This window comes from Ictidomys tridecemlineatus, chromosome X, assembly GCF_052094955.1.
Source record: "Ictidomys tridecemlineatus isolate mIctTri1 chromosome X, mIctTri1.hap1, whole genome shotgun sequence".
In the NCBI taxonomy this organism is placed as follows: Eukaryota; Metazoa; Chordata; class Mammalia; order Rodentia; family Sciuridae; genus Ictidomys; species Ictidomys tridecemlineatus.
Genome location: NC_135493.1, coordinates 77,291,080 through 77,308,223, shown reverse-complemented (window position 1 = coordinate 77,308,223; position 17,144 = coordinate 77,291,080). Strand labels below are relative to the sequence as shown.

The 17,144-nt window shown below is 36.7% G+C and overlaps 1 protein-coding gene and 1 long non-coding RNA gene across 3 annotated transcripts in view; one reads left to right on the top strand and one right to left on the bottom strand.

The window, feature by feature from the left end:
- Positions 1-17,144, top strand: part of Nexmif (neurite extension and migration factor) — a 121,091-nt gene that overhangs the window by 81,388 nt on the left and 22,559 nt on the right. The gene's annotated exons all lie outside the window — the stretch shown is intronic.
- The window catches only part of LOC144371726 (uncharacterized), a 78,199-nt gene continuing 67,210 nt past the window's right edge, over positions 6,156-17,144 (bottom strand). The window contains exons 2-5 of the long non-coding RNA XR_013431802.1: positions 8,843-8,920; positions 7,867-7,938; positions 7,214-7,377; positions 6,156-6,308 (exon numbers count right to left, since the gene is read on the bottom strand). This is a non-coding gene — a long non-coding RNA (uncharacterized LOC144371726). The remainder of the gene's footprint in view (positions 6,309-7,213; positions 7,378-7,866; positions 7,939-8,842; positions 8,921-17,144) is intronic.

Here is a 17,144-nt window from a genome sequence, read left to right as displayed (position 1 = left end):
GTAGATGATTGTAGAAATATATAATGTGTGTCTGTATCTGTGTGTATTTGTGAATGTGTACAACCTTGTTTTAGTTTTACAATGCTATGTGCTCATGTGTGTGATTGTGTATGGAGGCATTGCTAGATTCAGAATAGTAACAGTTCTTTAAAACTGGATTTTTTTTAATGAGAGTGAATGGTCTACCTTTTGCTTGCACAACCTAGTTTTATTAACTGAGATGACATGCTCTGTGCTAGTCCATGCGTATAAAAAATCTTTATAAGTAATTGATCTGCCTCTTCCTCCTTTCTCCCTAGATATTCCCTTCCATAAATGATGAAAAATAAAACCAACCTGATGTTGCAAATATTTGGGATTTTTTTCCAGTTCTGGAAGTGCTAAGTTCTGTCCCTCCCTGCTTACTGTACAACAAATGTAACATTCTCTGTATAAGCAAATAAGTGTCTTCTCTGAGTGATATAAATCTGTGATAACCCACACACATTGTAATGGAACTGGACTCACAGATGCCAAGCTCGGAGTAGAAAGACCCTCTAGGAAGTAATTTCCAAGGATAAGATTGCTACATAGGTGGGTGTCTGCCACTTCCCTTTCTCATTGGAAAATTTTGACTAATATGACCAAAAAACACCTCTCAGCCCAGGGACTTGAAACTCATGCAACAGAATTTTAATGCTGAGGATAAAAATCAGGTTAGAGTCTAATCCATTCTTTTATGTTCTCTTTGAAATAGAAACTATTTAGTTTATAAATGCAATTTTATGAAAGGGGAATTATCTAATAAGTTTTGTCTATTATGCTACATAGGCACAATCTTCTCCTCCACCATTCTTAGAACACACAATTTTGTTGATGAGACAAACTACACAGTGTTGAATGACAAAGCCAGTCTTTTGGGACTTTAGAGCAAGCTTATGTTGGCAAGGTCAGGTCAGAGAAAGTTATCAACATTCTCTTTCATTCTTAAAATAATAGTGACACTGAACAAAGCTAACCAGGATCTTTCTCAAATCCACATGTCCAGTTTTTGTCAAGGACTAGGCAGAATGCATGGGGAAGACATGCATAGTAGAACTAGTCATGCTTTATAGTGTGATTTCTTTCCTTACCCATGCATTCTTGTAGACTATAAGTAGAATACTGGACACCTGAAGACAGAAGTTAAATGTGTAAAAATGGAATAGTGGAAGATAACTTAGGTAAACTTTGCATTTTTTTAGTTGTGCTTCCTCCTTTTCCGTTTTTTTGTTTTTCATGTGGGCTTCTGGAAATATGGTTAATGACTGTCAGAGCTGAAAATCAGAGACCTCTTATACCATTTTATTTATCTCTAAACTCAACAAAATGTATATAGGTAGTAGTTGAGTACAGTAGAAAGAGCATGGGATTTGGAAAGAATTGAGTTCTAATTCCAGCTCAAGTCATTTGATCTCTCTGAAACTCTTGTTTTCTTTATGTAAAGTGAAGGTGATGATTCTAATAATGACAATGTAAGATGGTGTACCAGAAGTCCCCAATACCACAGCTAGGTTTGCTGATTTGCTAGAAGGACACACAGAACTCAGAAGTCATTATCATCAAGCTACTGTTTATTACAGTGAAAAGCTAGAAAATAGGATCTATAAAGGAAAGACACAATCAGGCAGAGCCTGGAAGATAGCAGGTACAAACTTCCAAAGTTCTCTCCCAGCGGAGTTGCACAAGACATGCCTAAACCCCAGAAATGAACTGCAAAAACACATGCAAAGTGTTTTCTGTCAGGGAAGCTTGCTTGAGCCTGAAAGTAACTGGGGTAGCTGGGATAGCTATAATGACTGACTAAAGTTAACTGAACTCTAGATCCCCCAGGAAGAAAGCAGGTATTCATCATAAATCACATCTTTTTGCACAAGCTATCTGGACTAGCTATTACAGCATGGTTCAAAACTTCAATCATATTTGATGCTCTTCAGTTAATAGCATAAGGAGCATTCTAATAAGACCTCAGTCCCCAAGAGGAAACCAATGACCAGTCACATAAGTAGGCCCTTCTGAGAATGTACAAGATTTTAGCAAATTGGGACTGCTGGGCTCTTTCCTTTACAGATAGGTATTGCATTAGGATATGTGTATGAGTGTGTGTGTGTGTGTGTGTGTGTGTGTGGTGTAATAAACAGTACATTAAATGTGAGAGAGTATTAATATTACAAATGAGTAATGAGAGCTGGAGCTGTTCTAGGGTATAATTGAATGCAGAAAAAATGGAAAATTCCAAGGGGGGTTGCCTTGTGAATTGGGAAGCTGTAAAAAAATCCCACTGAGATTTTCACTTTTCTTAGTGATTAGATATAATTTTGTCACCAGCACCATTCCATCCCTCACCAGTTTCAGATTGTATTTGCTTCTCAGTAACAATATATTTCTTGGTTGTTTTTTTTTTTTTTCACAAGCCAAATGTTAAACCACTCACAATAGAGTTTTGGCAACGATGTGACCCTCCCATGGAAGTACAAAATTGACCCTCTGGAGAAAGGCATAGATGGTGCTTCCCAGCAAACCCTGAGCAAGTCCTAGTAATAGGCTCTGGTTAATGCTACTATAATAATGGTGACTAATACCAATATAGAGTTTTGAATATAAATTGAATTGAAATGAATTTATGTGATCCTTAATACTGTTGAAATGACATTTTGAGCTAAATACTAGGGTAGATGCTCAGTCCAGCTCTCATCTTTCTTCCAAAAAAATTTGCCTTCTGAAAATGAAGAAAAGAACTATAGAAAGGACACTGAATTTTTGTACACAGGAATGATTTCCTTGTGTGGAGAGGGATAAGGAAATGTGTATATTCATACCTAAAACAACTGGAAGCATTTAGGAAGGGGTAGTCTTTATTGTCTGAACCCAGATGGTAATGGCAGACAGTAGACTGGCAAGAAGCTTAGGAGGATGTATCTTACAGATGGATAACAAGGTTTTTGATAGAATTTTAGTGGGCAAGTGGGTGTTAAGAGTATTTTAGGTTTCATAAAGCTCGTCCTCTGCTTTATACATCCAGAGTTGCTATAGCCCTACCCCCAACCCAAGCCTGGGATCTAAGGCAGTTGCATTTTTTCCATATGAGCTAAAAGTAGCTCATTTGTCTTGCTGGTATATCATTTTACACTTTACCTTAGAACTGTGTTAGTGGTTCTCTTCAAATTGTCCCTCTGCTGTCAGACCTTGTTGAGCCCTATCTAAGGCTCTTTCTGAGCCCCCTCCTGCAGGTGGCTCTGGAAATTTTTCACATACAATGTAATGTGATATAGACTTTGATGTGCTGGAAGAAATGGACAGAGATTAGGTCGAGGCCCTGTCATCATGGAATTTTATTCCTTCTTTGAAGTAAAATATTTGGCAGGTTGTGCCTAAAGAATTAAGGGATTGAATTATTCCTTGCCTCACCTTATCTTTCTTTTCAAAAGAGCTTCTCACACTTTTCACCCTAGTTCAAACACTAGCCTGTACACTTGTACCACATTTTGTATTTTTCTCTTTCGTATGTATTATTGAATCCTTACCGTATTTTTGTTCATGCGCCAAGGCCAAGTTGAAATGCTATTTTCTACAGATAGATTAATTTTAACTTCTTTGACCTCTTGAGGAACTTTCTATGATGCTCTCTTAGTATTTAGTCAATTTTCTTATATTTATTCTAATTATTTATTTACATATTTCATTGGTTAGACCCTAAAATCCTCTATGGCAAGATCTAGATAGGATTCATAGCAACTAACATATAGCAGACAAATAATGAATAATTGAAAAGAAACAGTAGAAAACAAATAAATGCTTGAAGCTTAGATAACAATGCCAGTCATCTACTCTAATTACTGCAGACCTGGAGCTTGAATTCAAATTTCTTCCTCTTACTATTTTAAATTCTTCACCACACTGCCTCCCTTATCCTGGCCAGATCACACTTCCTTTTTCAGAGTGAGGTTAGTTAAGTCTCTAATAGTCAAGAAATGCTTTAAAGAGGAGGTGGATCTTGACAGATGAGTATAATTTCACTAGGTAGAATGTAGAGGGAAGAGTGCTTGCAGTTCAAAGTACATAAAAGGAAAAGGAGAAAGAGCATGGTCTGTGGAGTAATGAGGCAAAGCTTAACAACCAGGACAGCAAGGACTTTGGAGGGCAGGTCATGAAAACCTTACAGAAATTCTGGGATGTGATATAGCCTGTAAAGAAGGTCTTATAGGGGAGAATGGAATATATAAAGGAAAATTTAGGACTTTTTGATTTGCCAATGCTTTTGGAGGTTAGAAATGTTAGAAATGAAGGAGAATTTAGGACTTTTTGATTTGCCAACTCTTTTGGAGGTTAGAAATGTTAGAAATGAAGGAGAATTTAGGACTTTTTGATTTGCCAACTCTTTTGGAGGTTAGAAATGTTGGTAGGGATCTAAGCCCCTCAACCTTCTGCCTCCTGGCTTGGTCAACTCTGAATATGAGGTTATTTTATTTTTAAAATATCCTAACTTGCTCAGTAGCATAAAATGTTACTTGCCAAATTTCCAAACCTGAGCTCAGAGGGGGCCCTCTTGCAAGTTTGAAAGGGTTTCAAAACTCTTTGTCATGATAATGAGGATTTTGCCTAGCCTAAGAGAAGCTGCCAACTCCTAGAGGCCTCTCTGGCACTCCAAATCAGAGGATTTTAAAGTAAATGCAGTTTCTAAGAGAGAGCATGAGTCCTTAAGATCCCTCTCCTCTCATCTGGATTTATTTTAATTTCTGGATTTAATTTTTAATTTTAATTTTAATTTCTGGATTTATCTTCTAGGAAACACTTTCATTCAGTCACCATTTGGTGCAGGACTCTCTCAAGTGTTTGCCCACTGTCCAGGCCTTCAAATACCTGTGTCATCTGGTTGGTTCCCTCAATTACAAAAACAATCAGTTCCTGCATGGTCCTAAAGAGTATCAAGTATGGGGGGAAAAAAATTGGCTTCCATTAACTGAACTACACCACAACTCAGAAAGAGGGTAAACCTTAGTTTAAATTTCACATACACAAAATCTGAGATTTCTTTCCCTCTTGTTCTCCCTCCCTTTTCCTCTCCTTCACCTCTGTCTCCCTTTACCTTCCTCTGACTCTTGCTCTTAAACATACTTGTTGCGTTTTGTTGTTCAGTACCAACTACACATTTGGCAATATACAAAAATACAAAATTCTCATCTGTTCACACTGTTAACTTCCTGATTCAGTTCTCCCTGAAGGAGAGCCTGGCAACCTCTCCCAATGTTCATTTGAGACTAATATTCTCCTATTTTTTCTTTCTTTTTTAATTTTTATAATATTTAATTTTTTTAGTTTTTTTTTAGGTAGACACACAATATCTTTATTTTATTTTTATGTGGTGCTGAGAATCGAACTCAGTGCCTCGTGCATGCTAGGCAAGCACGCTATCACTTGAGCCACATCTCCAGCCCCAACTCTCCTATTCTTTCTTTGGAGAACGATGGAACTTCACTTAAGTCAACTACATAACCATTCCAAAGCCTGCCTCTAAAAACTAAAGAAAAAAGGTTGTAGGTGGGAGCTGGGTCTTTACAGCAGACTTATGGGAGGCAGTGTGGAATAATGGAAAGAACATAGATCTTCATAGATCTTTTGGACCTAGTTTTCTTTTTCTTTTAACTAACAGTTGCCTGGCCTTTACATGTATTTCTTGCCTATTTGTGTACTGTTAGGTTAAGGATTGTCATTTATGTCTGTATCATATGATAGTACCTAGCACATAGTTGATGGTTCACTTGAGTTGCCAATGCACCCCCCCATCCTTTGCCCTCCCTTCTCTATCTAACTTCTCTACACCCCTACCTCGTGTCTTGTTTATATCATTTTAAGACTTGGTAGGTTCTTAATTTCTCTGACTCTGAGTTTATTTCATCTTTCACAAGAGAGATAATACGTGCCTCATAGTTTTAGTACACTGTTCAAATAAAATAACAGATGTGAAAAGTTTTATAACCTACAAAGTGCTGTAGGTTGTATATATATGGTGGTTTTACCAGATTACTCAAAAAGCACAAAGATTTATCACATCCATCTAGACCATCTGGTATATAGTTCCAGATCTATGTATAGACCAAGGTTTGCTTAGGCTCAGTTCATTTGGACACTGATTAAAGTAAACTTTAGAAAATAAAAATACTCAACCTTTATCTGTGTTTGATACAAAGGCCAGTAGCAATTACATCACTTGAATGTAGTTAGATTTTCTTTGCCTTTGGTATCTTGGTGAAATTCCCAAAAGAATGCCCAGGAGTAATTAAGCAGACTGGCTGTAACAGAGGAAGTATGTTAGAAGCAATTAGTAAAATGTAACAAATTTAGATGAAAACTGAATCTATATTCTTCCAGTCATCTCCAGCTTAAATTGTATAAATCTGTGTCCCAAATTCCTCCCAAAAATACCTTTGGGGAATTGAGCAGCAAGGATTTAAAGATCCCTTGTTGCATGCCCAGTTCTGTGCTTAGGGGCATGGTATGGTAGTTATTATAAAATCCTCAAAGCCTACTTTCCAGGATCTCATATTCTGGGTGAGTTCATAAAACATAGAAAAATAAGTTTTCTTGTTGAATAAATGAAAAAATGTCTACTGTAGTATAGCATCAGGTATTGAATGGCTTGCAAGAGAAAGCATTCAGTAAAGGTGGCGATCAGTGTAGGTGGGGCCATATTTTAAGAGGCTGAAAAGAAGAACAGTAAGGAGAGGAGTCTTTACATTGGAACAGTAAGGAGAGGAGTCTTTCTGAGATGGCAGGAGCCTGTCAAGTGCTTTGGATGGTGCCAGGTAAGGTGGATGAAGTATGGTGAAGAAAGACTGTGGAAGTCCTCCAGGCAGAGAAGAAATTGATATGATAGGCAGTGGTGACACATTGTGAGTTCCTGAGCCAGAAGACTGATGAGAAAATAGTTTGTTACAAAGCATCAAGCAAAGTGAATTAAAGAATAGGCATCTACTATCAAAACCCAGTTGTAAGCGCTCAATGTAGGATAGAGTGGTAGGCATGGAGAAGACTATTGAAAACAAGATAAGGCCAAAAAAAAAGAGAACAATAATAACATTGGGGATCAGAAACTCAATTATACTTTATCAGTCAGAATTCTGGTTCATAGGTGATTTTGGTGAAAAATATGCTGGAAATGATTTTTTAACATTTAATAGTTCTCTTATAAGCTTACCATGTGATAGGTTCTCAGAGGTAAATCAGTGCATGGCTTCTGCATTTGACCTGTTTCCAGCAGCAAAGATGTGTAAGAAACTTTCCTTCCCAGGCTTTCCCAGAGCTGGAAGTCTTGGCATTTGTTTTAGTGTGACTGGGATAAAATGAAGGTCTCTGCTGTCTCTGAAAAGAAATTAAGGAAGTGCCAAAAACAAACTTAGCAAAGCACCAGCACAAAAAGACCATAACTCAAAGGGGGAAAGTACATGGAAAACATGAGGAAAATATGGGAAAAGAGGAAATATTGAAGTAACAATTTGTGCTGTTCACTTTGACACACACACATTCACACACATGCCTCTTCTCTCCCTTAAATATCTATGTGTGACCTGAAAAGTGTGCCTGGATAATGGTAAAGTTGTATGATTTTGAGCCAGTTACTTAAACTCTCTGAGAAACTTTAGTTTTTTTTCATTTATAAAATAGTAATTCCTACCAACTATGGCAAGGTCTTTGTAAGGGTTAAATGCAAATCAGTATGAAGTTTCCAGCACACAGTAGGTATTAGGTAAATGTTAATCCCCTTATCATTAGAGATCATGAAAGAACTGATCAGCTTAGTGTTGGAACTTAAACTTGCATACATTTAAAGGCAACATTTTCCCAGCTTACTGTTTAAGTAGTTTCATATGTGTAGAAATTAACCGGTCCCATCAGCAGCTGTATTTCAGTTTATTTGACTGCCTGTAATAGAGTTGAGGTTATGTTGGAGGATTAAATCCAATTTATACTCCTCCAGCAGCTAGTAAATCCAATGTATAACTTGTCCTAGGGAAATACTATATCTGTAATCTTTAAAAACTGACTTAATCATTCTAATATATATAAGATAATCCTACTCTATGAATAAAATGATCCCACTTATAAGGTTGATGTGACTCCAATGTAAATGGGTCAAAATCTATATTTCCTCATAGACTTTATGCTGTAGCTTCACTTGGAAGAGCTCAAGAAAGAATGAAAGATACCATATGCTAGGCACTGACAGCAAGAGTTGTTTATTGCTATTCACCTGCAAATGGTATCTATGAAACCTGTTCATGCAGAGCACACAATATATATTAATCTGCAATACATAGAGAAATGATGGCATTTTCATATTTTTGGAGAAATCCCCCTTCTTCTTGGATGGGTTTCCTGTTTTGTTTAACAGGGTTAGGATTTTATCTAAAGGAGTACAAAGGCCACCATACCTTTTCCAGGTAAAGTTTTATGTGCTTCTTGCCCCCTTGCCCAGTATCATTTTTATAGTTGCATAAATAAGTAAATATTTGTTTTCAGTACAAATAAATAGTATGGAAAATACCAAATAAATCTTAGTGGCTCTACGACATCACATTATTCTTCAAAGTAATTTAGCAGATAATACGATGTTGAACCTACCATGGCCACTCCATTCTAATGGAAACAAATTGCTATATTGCCTTTCACTTCATAGCCTCTTGGTGACAAATGCTTGGGTGATTTACAGAGATTTTAATTAGTGTCAGCAGTCAGAGCCACCACCTTGAGGTATCAGGATTAACCCTTGTACTTAGGTTGGGGGCATGGGCAAGAAGCAGCAGCAAACTTTGTCATATTAACCTACCTGAAAATTTTTCAGCTCTCCATATCCCTTGACTGAAAAATCCAGATCTTTAGTCTCATTTCTTCATCTTCCAAGAACCTAAGCAGAGCAAGCTCAACAAAATGACAAACTGATTCTGTAATGTATTTTCAATAGAGATTCTGGATCTTTAATTACCGGATCATATTTATGGTGCTGTCCTTGTAATACTGGCTTTCACCTTTTCAATACCCAGCATCCTAGTCCCCCCAAAAAAATTCCAACATTCAGACATATTATGGGTGATGGGAATGCCCTAGCTGAATGTAGTACAATTATTTCAGAACTGTTATAAATGTTGGAACATTTTGTTAGCAGAAGAGGTGAATTATAACACAGAATTGGCTAAGACCAGAAAATAGGAAAATAGTTGGAACAAAAGTGAAAGGGGGGCAGTAAGGGATGGATTCAGAAGAGAAGAATAAAAACAACTTGGAAAAAAGTCTACATTTCCCCCCAAAAAACAAGTCTTTTAACAGGTGTCAAAATGATGCTATTTTTCTGTATTCCACAGGCCAGCCTAACAGTGGACTCATTTGATCTAGATATACAATGAGATTTTTATCTAAGTATGTAATGAGAGCTAATTAGGTTGTCTAGCACTGGAAAAATATCAAAATGTGAGTGTGCAGATTTTCTTTTTCTTCATCTCTCACCCTATAATGGCAGGTTTTAGGAGACATTTCCCTGTCTTCTATAACTCATAACCCCAAATTTTTGCCTTCTTACTAGTATCTTGGCCTTTAAATGAAGCCTCTTTCTTTGGGTTCCAGTGGTCCCTGGAGTTGAGAGAAAATGTAATCTAGAGAGAGTCAGCAATTCTATTACATTCATCTAGCTCTCAAGTGATTCAAGATAAGTACTTGCCTAAAAGAGTCCAGAAGCTACAGAGCACAATATGTGGTAAGCCATTGTCTTATTTCTTCACTGAGAATCTTCCAAGTTGATATGACAGTGTACTTATGTATCAAAAGTGACAACAGAATGGATAATCCATAGAATATTTATTAAAAACTAACTCCTTTAGTCACCAAAAGTCTGATTTCTTTCAAGGAAGCAAGACCTCAAAAGCACTCTTTCATTGTTTCTCTCATCTGAGCTCCCACAAACTTATTAAATAAAAAAAAGGTCTTCATCTTCACTTTACAGAGCTACACACTAAAGTTTAAGGTAATAAAGTCATGATTTAACCTTGAGCCCCTGACTCCTAGTTCTACATTCCTCTTGTCTACTGTCCTGACTCTTGTGATTCATAGTGAGTGATCTTTCCGAAGTACCACTTTGATCATATCACTCCCCTACTTAAAAACTGTATTATAAAGAGAGCCAGGCCCAGTAGCACACGCCTGTAATTCCTGCTACCTGATAAGCTGAGGCAGGAGAATCACAAGTTGGAGATCAACCTGGGCAACATATTAAGATCCCATCTTGGGGCTGGGGTTGTGGCTCAGTGGTAGAGTGCTCACCTAGCATGTGCGAGGCCCTGAGTTCGATCCTCTGCATATAATAAATAAAGGGTATTATGTCCAACTACAACTAAAACAAAACTCCCATCTCAAAATTAAAATGTATTAAAGATAAGATAAAATTCATGACTTTCAAAGCCCAGCTAGACACATCTCAACAACTTTATGTTACTTCTTCTCTAGTCCTTAGTTTTCACATCTATAAATCAAGATGGTAATTATTTTCCTGACTCACAGTATGCTGATATTCAAATGTCAGGATGGATGTGATAGTTGACTAAAGAGTAAAGCCATAGTCCTGTTACCACATTCACTTATTAATTCCTTAAATTTAATTAGAAAAATTGGAAAAATAATAAATAAAACTTTCTTAGCTGTGTAAAAGTATATTCTTGGATAAGACATATTGTGTTTCTTTTGGTAAGTTTGACATGACAAAAATATTCCAAAGAAATGCTTTTTGTTTCAGATGTTATTTAAGTTAAAAGCCTCTTGCAACCTCTTTTCTCCTTTTTTTCTTTCAAGGCATGTTTTATATATGAGGAATTCTTTGATTGTTGAGAGCAGCGTGTTAACTAGTGAAAGGTTGCCCTTTCAGTCTTGGGCTGAGTTAACTGACTTCTATGCCCTTAGCCATAGAAACTTGTGATGAATGGCAGAACTATGAGCTTTGGCGTAACTTAGTACTGAGTTTGAATGCTGAGTCTCCTTCTGCTAGCAAGGTGGACCTGAAAGAGTTACTCAAATTGTTTCTGAGCTTGTTTCCTTATCTAAGACTGTTGTTTGAATTAAAGTAATAAATATATTTAAAGTGCTTAGTAGAGTATCACTAAATGTTAATCTCCTTCCCTTACTATACTGTGCCTATAAAATGTAACCCAGTGAGCTTATATATGAATACATGTACACTCTACCCGCACCCCTAGAGAAAGTCCTTCTGAGTACATATCTTTGGAATGGGGAGGGTTACCAACATCATGTCTGAATACTAATGGCAGCATTATTATAGATATACAAATACTTCATCTTTAACAGCTGTGTTTAGTTGAGTAACAGATTTAGAAAGTGCAGACTTTAATCTATGTTTTCTCCTGGGATTTCATCACCATCTGATTTATTTTTTCTAGCTAAAAAGTATAATTGCAGCCTGATTTCTCCTCCCCCCAACACACACTCCAGATATCCTCCCAAGAAGTAGCTACCATTTAAAAATATAAATAAGGAGCTGTGTAAGCCTTTACATGGGGACAGTGGATATCTAAAGAGGCAAGAATTTGAGGACTTTTGAATGAAAACTTTAATGACTAATGCCTCCCCCACCCCCAGAAAGTCCTGTTTCTTTCGTGTACATAAAGAACAGATGACTCTAGAGATATCACAGCAAACCTGATTTCTCATTTTGTCACAGATGAGTGGAATAACAACCAAGATAGAAGCTGTCATTGTGTAAAGAGGCTAAATGGAGTAATTCATGGAAATTAAGGGTTTTTTCTTTCCTTAAGGAAGTGCTGAAGGGACAAGTCAGCAGAGCTTATTATCAATAGCTTTCCAGAAGTAGAGAGGGAAAATAAGATAAGAACTACACTTTTGAGGACCCCCTATGCCTGTGAGTCAGGTGTTGTACTGTTTTGTATATACTGATTATATATGTGTGTGTGTGTGTGTGTGTGTGTGTATTCATTTAACTCTCACAGTAATCCTATGAGGTAAATCATTTTTTTAATATTTGACAGATGAGGAAAGTGGAGCTTGGAGAGTTAAAATGATTTATCCAGCATCATATAACTACTAAGTGGCAGAGATGAGACTAGAAGCCAGTCTACTGGCATCATTCAATACTAATTTCTTTCTCTCCCCATTCCCACTTCTACCCTATCTCCAAAAGAAGATAACACTACTTAAGTATTAGCTATTAATATTATTATCACCATTATTATGTACTACCAGCCTTTAGTACTGAAATAGTTATAGAGAAAGAGGGAGAAAAATATGAAACAGATATTTACTAAACTCTGTACTAGGCATTAAAAGGGATATATAAGAGTAGCAGGCAGGTAGCTAGTTTGAGACTGTAACCCTAAGGTTGGTTTGAAATTCTTGATTTTCACAGCCCTCCACAGACCTGAAGATTGTGAATAATCATGATTTACTGGTGACTATGGCAAAGAACATTTGTTGTCTTGGAAACCTAAAGCAGCCCTGTGCCATCAAATACAATTTATGAAATCAACTTTAAGACATCCTGGTTATAAATGTGCTGAAACATAAATAATTTGATAAAAGTATTGAGTATGCAGATGTGAGAAATGATAGAAAGTTATGTTACAGGGCTAAGGCAGCATTGCTAAGACTAAGAGCAGGTTCTTCTTTTCTTTATACTCTCTGTCTTTATTTCTTCATAATTTGGGGGAAGCTTTTCGTTTCTTTTTATAAGTTGGCATTTGATTTTAATTTAAATTTGCAGGGTATGTTTGCACTTAATTGGCACTGTGGCAGGTTCACTGCATGTTGTTTGCCTTCTGCAAACCTTGATTGTAATCGAGTCTGGGCTAGAAGGGAAATTGAAGAATGCAGCAGGCAATAAAATCCAGACAAGTGGAGTGTCACTTCATCTGGCTTTCAAACTCTTCACAGAACCCTGAAGAAATGTGGCAGAAACTTCCTGGAGAATACACTTTTTAAGATGGGAGAAAGTGAGACCAAGATGCCAAAGGCAAAAAAACTTTATCTACCTAGACCAATTTATATATATCTTAATTGCCTTAGAAAAACTATCATAATTTTGACTGAAATTTTTTTAAACTATGCATTGGGTCTCAAAGATTTTTTTGAACCTAAAGTATTCCTCTAGTGCCTAAAGCCCCTTGCCTTTATAAAAACATGATCCTTGTTGCTTTGGGCCCATATCCAAGGCTGTGTTCAGCATAGGAGTGTGGGAATGTTTTCTGTTACATATGGATTTCTCATATATATGGCTGGGTAGCTTGAGTAGGACCTAATTTTATTAGCTTTGTTGTATTTTCTTTTGTGTCTTTTTAAAATCTCATTTAATTTGTTTTAGATTCATATAGCTGATCCTTTTACTGTCACATAAAGTCATTCAGTCCAGCTTCTCTATCCCCTGCTTAAATCTATTCTGTAATATTGCCAAATTGTTGCCCATCCTCTTGAACACTTCCAATAAAAGAGACCTCATTTTTTTCTTATCTACCTTGACCCAGCACCCATTTCATCTTCAAACATTTCCATCGATCCATATGTTGAGCTACAGTCTTCCTCCTTCAAGTTACTTCTCATTGTGGTCTAATTAAATATGTTTAAACACTCTTTTGTTATTGGTGTATTTGAAGACAGAAAATACATTTCTTGAATTTTATCACCTGACCTAAAAATCAGTTTTGAGTCCTCTTATTCTTCATTGTGTTCCAGTTTGTCTATACTGCTTATCAAAGTTGATTAGAATATTATTCATTCTCTTTCTGCCACCTTAATGACATGTGTCCCCTGTTCAGTTCCTTCTTTGTATCTCTGAGAGTATTAATTTTTATGTTAGATTATTAGTACTGACAGATGATTTTAATTAAAACACATAACCTGAACCCCTCCTTTCCACCTACCCCCTTTTCCCACAGGAGATAAATATCCTAATTTGGCGTGACATTATCTGGCCTAACAGTGCCTGGAATATGAAGTGCCTAAAAGGTCATCTTCCATTGTTTTAGCCTTCTAGAGTAGTTGAATTAAGTTCAAACTCATGATGTTTTTGAAATCTTAAATCTCTCTGGGGATGTTTTTCATAACATCGCTGAACAGGATAACACTACAATAAATGAAATATGCTGCCCTGGATTAAAAGGTTATTTCCCTGGTGTGTAAAAAGGACATGAAACAGAGAACATGAAACCTCCCATTAGGCTCTGGACATCTCTGGCTGTCAGTGTAGCAACTCTGTCTCCATTAGGTTCCTGACCCTCACTGCTCAGTAAAAACTTTAGTCGGGAATCTCCTTGTCACACTGAGTCTTGAATGGCAGCAAGGCAAAGGTAAGATGTTGGAAGAGTCTGAAATAATCAAAAAAGGGACTTCCTCAACATGTAAACCTGAGTCTAGGGAATCAGAGCTAACCTGAAGACCAATAGAAAATCATTTTCTGAAATTAAAAATATGAAAGAAACCTCATATTGGATCAGTGTCAAGCAAAAAATGAACACTGATCAGTAACAGTTCAATACTAATAACAATAAATTAAAAATATTGAAGGACAGAACAAGGGTCTATATTCCAGGGAGTTATGATACCTGAAATCAAAAATGAGGTCACATACTCAACAGATACTTTCAGCTAGGATTTTCTTTGAAGATTTTCTGTGAAACCAGGAGTTTCTATGAAGAGTTCTATAAAGTGCTAGGCCATAATGAAAGTAAATATGTAAAATGTGGTAGGCACATACCACAGGACATTATGCAACCAATAAAACCCAACAAATATATACATGGAAGTGTGAATGAGACTTTAAAATATGGTTTATAATAAAAAATAAAAGAATGAGATCTATAGCACGATACCACTTATATATAAACTGTAAATATGCACACTTAACAATAAACCTTTTAAATGAACATATACAAAGATATACATTCACCACTGTAGAATGGTTACCTATGGAAGAGTATAGAAATAAACAAGAATAAATGAATAATGGCAAGAGAAAAGCTTTGCTTGGATCACTGATGAATTCAAGAATGTGATGACATCAACCCTTTTCATCTGAGACCAATAAAATAAATAAAACACTAGGCAAGCCTGTGCAAACCAGGGAAAGTAACTAGATGATTATGGAGTAAGAATAACAGTGCCATCTCTTTGACCTTTCTGTGATAATGAAAATGTTGTGTATCTGTTCTGTCCATTGTGGTAACCACTAGCCACATATGATTACTGAGCACTTGAAATGTGACTAGTGTGACTGAAGGTCTGAAGTTTTAATTTAACTAATTTATACTAAAATTGAAATAGCTACAGTTGACTAATGGCTAGTATTTTAGAGGGTACAATTTAGATGTTCCAAAGGAGCTCAGATATTGGCACAGAAAAGGTGCATGGATGCTGTAGTTGTAGAAAACAGTCATTCTAACACTTGGCCCTAGTGAATGAGAAGATACCAAGGGTACCTAAGAAAATCAGGATCACTAGGAAAGAATGGTACTTGTCCTTGCCTTCTCTGAAGCTTATTTTTCTCATCAACATGTGAACTTCCAGAAGCCTGATCCCTAGAAGTTCTTCCTTACTGTGGACTTGGCTGCTAGAACTAGGAAGAGTACTGTAGAACCAATGTTGCTGTTCAAGGCAAATGGGCTTTAAAATTTCACTTGCAGTGGATGTTATCTGGACAGACTAATGAGAACAGGGCCCAAGAATGCCATAGTAAGACTTTGGGCATCAGCCAGGTTTAAGTTGAGCTGGGTGCTGGTGAAGATACCTCAGGAAACTATTTCAGACTATTGTGCTCTGAGACCTTTTTTGCTGCCTTGGGCATGGATAACAGTAATGAACTTCAGGGAATCAGAATAGAGATATAATAGAGGTAGATGATTCCTAGACTATTGCAGAATTCAACAAAAATGACAACATACCTGTCCTTGACCCCAAACCTCTTCTTACGTCCCATCCCCATTTTGTACCCCTATCTTTTCCCTTATTCCTAGAAAATTCATTCCTGGTCCCATATAGAAAACTAAAGGATCATGCTAAATGAAATTAGCCAAACTCAAAAACTCGAAGGTCGAATGTTTTCTCTCATATGCAGAAGCTAGAGTAAAACAAAGGAAAAGGGGAGGGAAGGACAAGATTATATAAAGAACCAATCAAATATAAATTAATATATGAGTGAAAGAAAGTCTAGTAAAGGAAGGAGAAGAGGAGTGGGAAGATGGGAAGGAAATGGGGCAATCATGAACTGAAATAGATTTCCATACATGTCTGTCCAGATGAACCCAACTACTATGTATAATCATAAGGTCTAATTTTAAAAAAAAGAAAACTGAAGGAATATAAGAAAAAAGTCTTCCAATGGGGATGAGAGAGACCTGGACTTATGAGTATATGTAATTGGGTTCCTGAGGATTTTGTGGGGTTATTCAAATTCTCCTTTCCTGAGTTGAATAAAAATTCTAAATTGTAAAAGTATTATGTAGATGAACTCATCTTAAAGTGTTTTATCCATATATAAGTAGCTAGTAAGCCTAGAAATACCCTGATGGAGTCTTCTCAAAGGTAGAGAATGCTTGGTTCCATTGTTGGCAGTGACAGGTCTCCTGGCTGTGATAATGTACAGGTACCTACCAGTGTGATGACAGTGGTATAAAATCTGAAACAGTAATGTCACCACTTGGTATGGATTGACTAGCATCTGCATACTTAGGGAGAACAAGTCCAAAGTTAAGTTGGAAATTGCACTTGTCTTCGTGTACTGATAAGAGATAAATTTATTTTTCTCTGGGACCTGGGCATACGGACCAAAGGGATTTTTTTCCTTGATGAAAGAGGCCCAAGCTGGACCATTATATGGAAGACCTTCCTGGAGATTGACAAGACTAGTAGAATAATTTGAAAATAAAATCAAAATATAGAAATAAGTATTTGAGCCAAGCTAAGATTCGTCCCAAAGAGAAATACCTGCTTTGCCAAGTACACTCCTACCTTTCCAAGGCTATAAGTGCCATAAGGATAGAGCTTGTGCTTCTCACTTCTGTTTGCCTCATGGCATATTCTATCATATAAAACGGATATTTAATAAATGTGGAGAAACTTAACATATG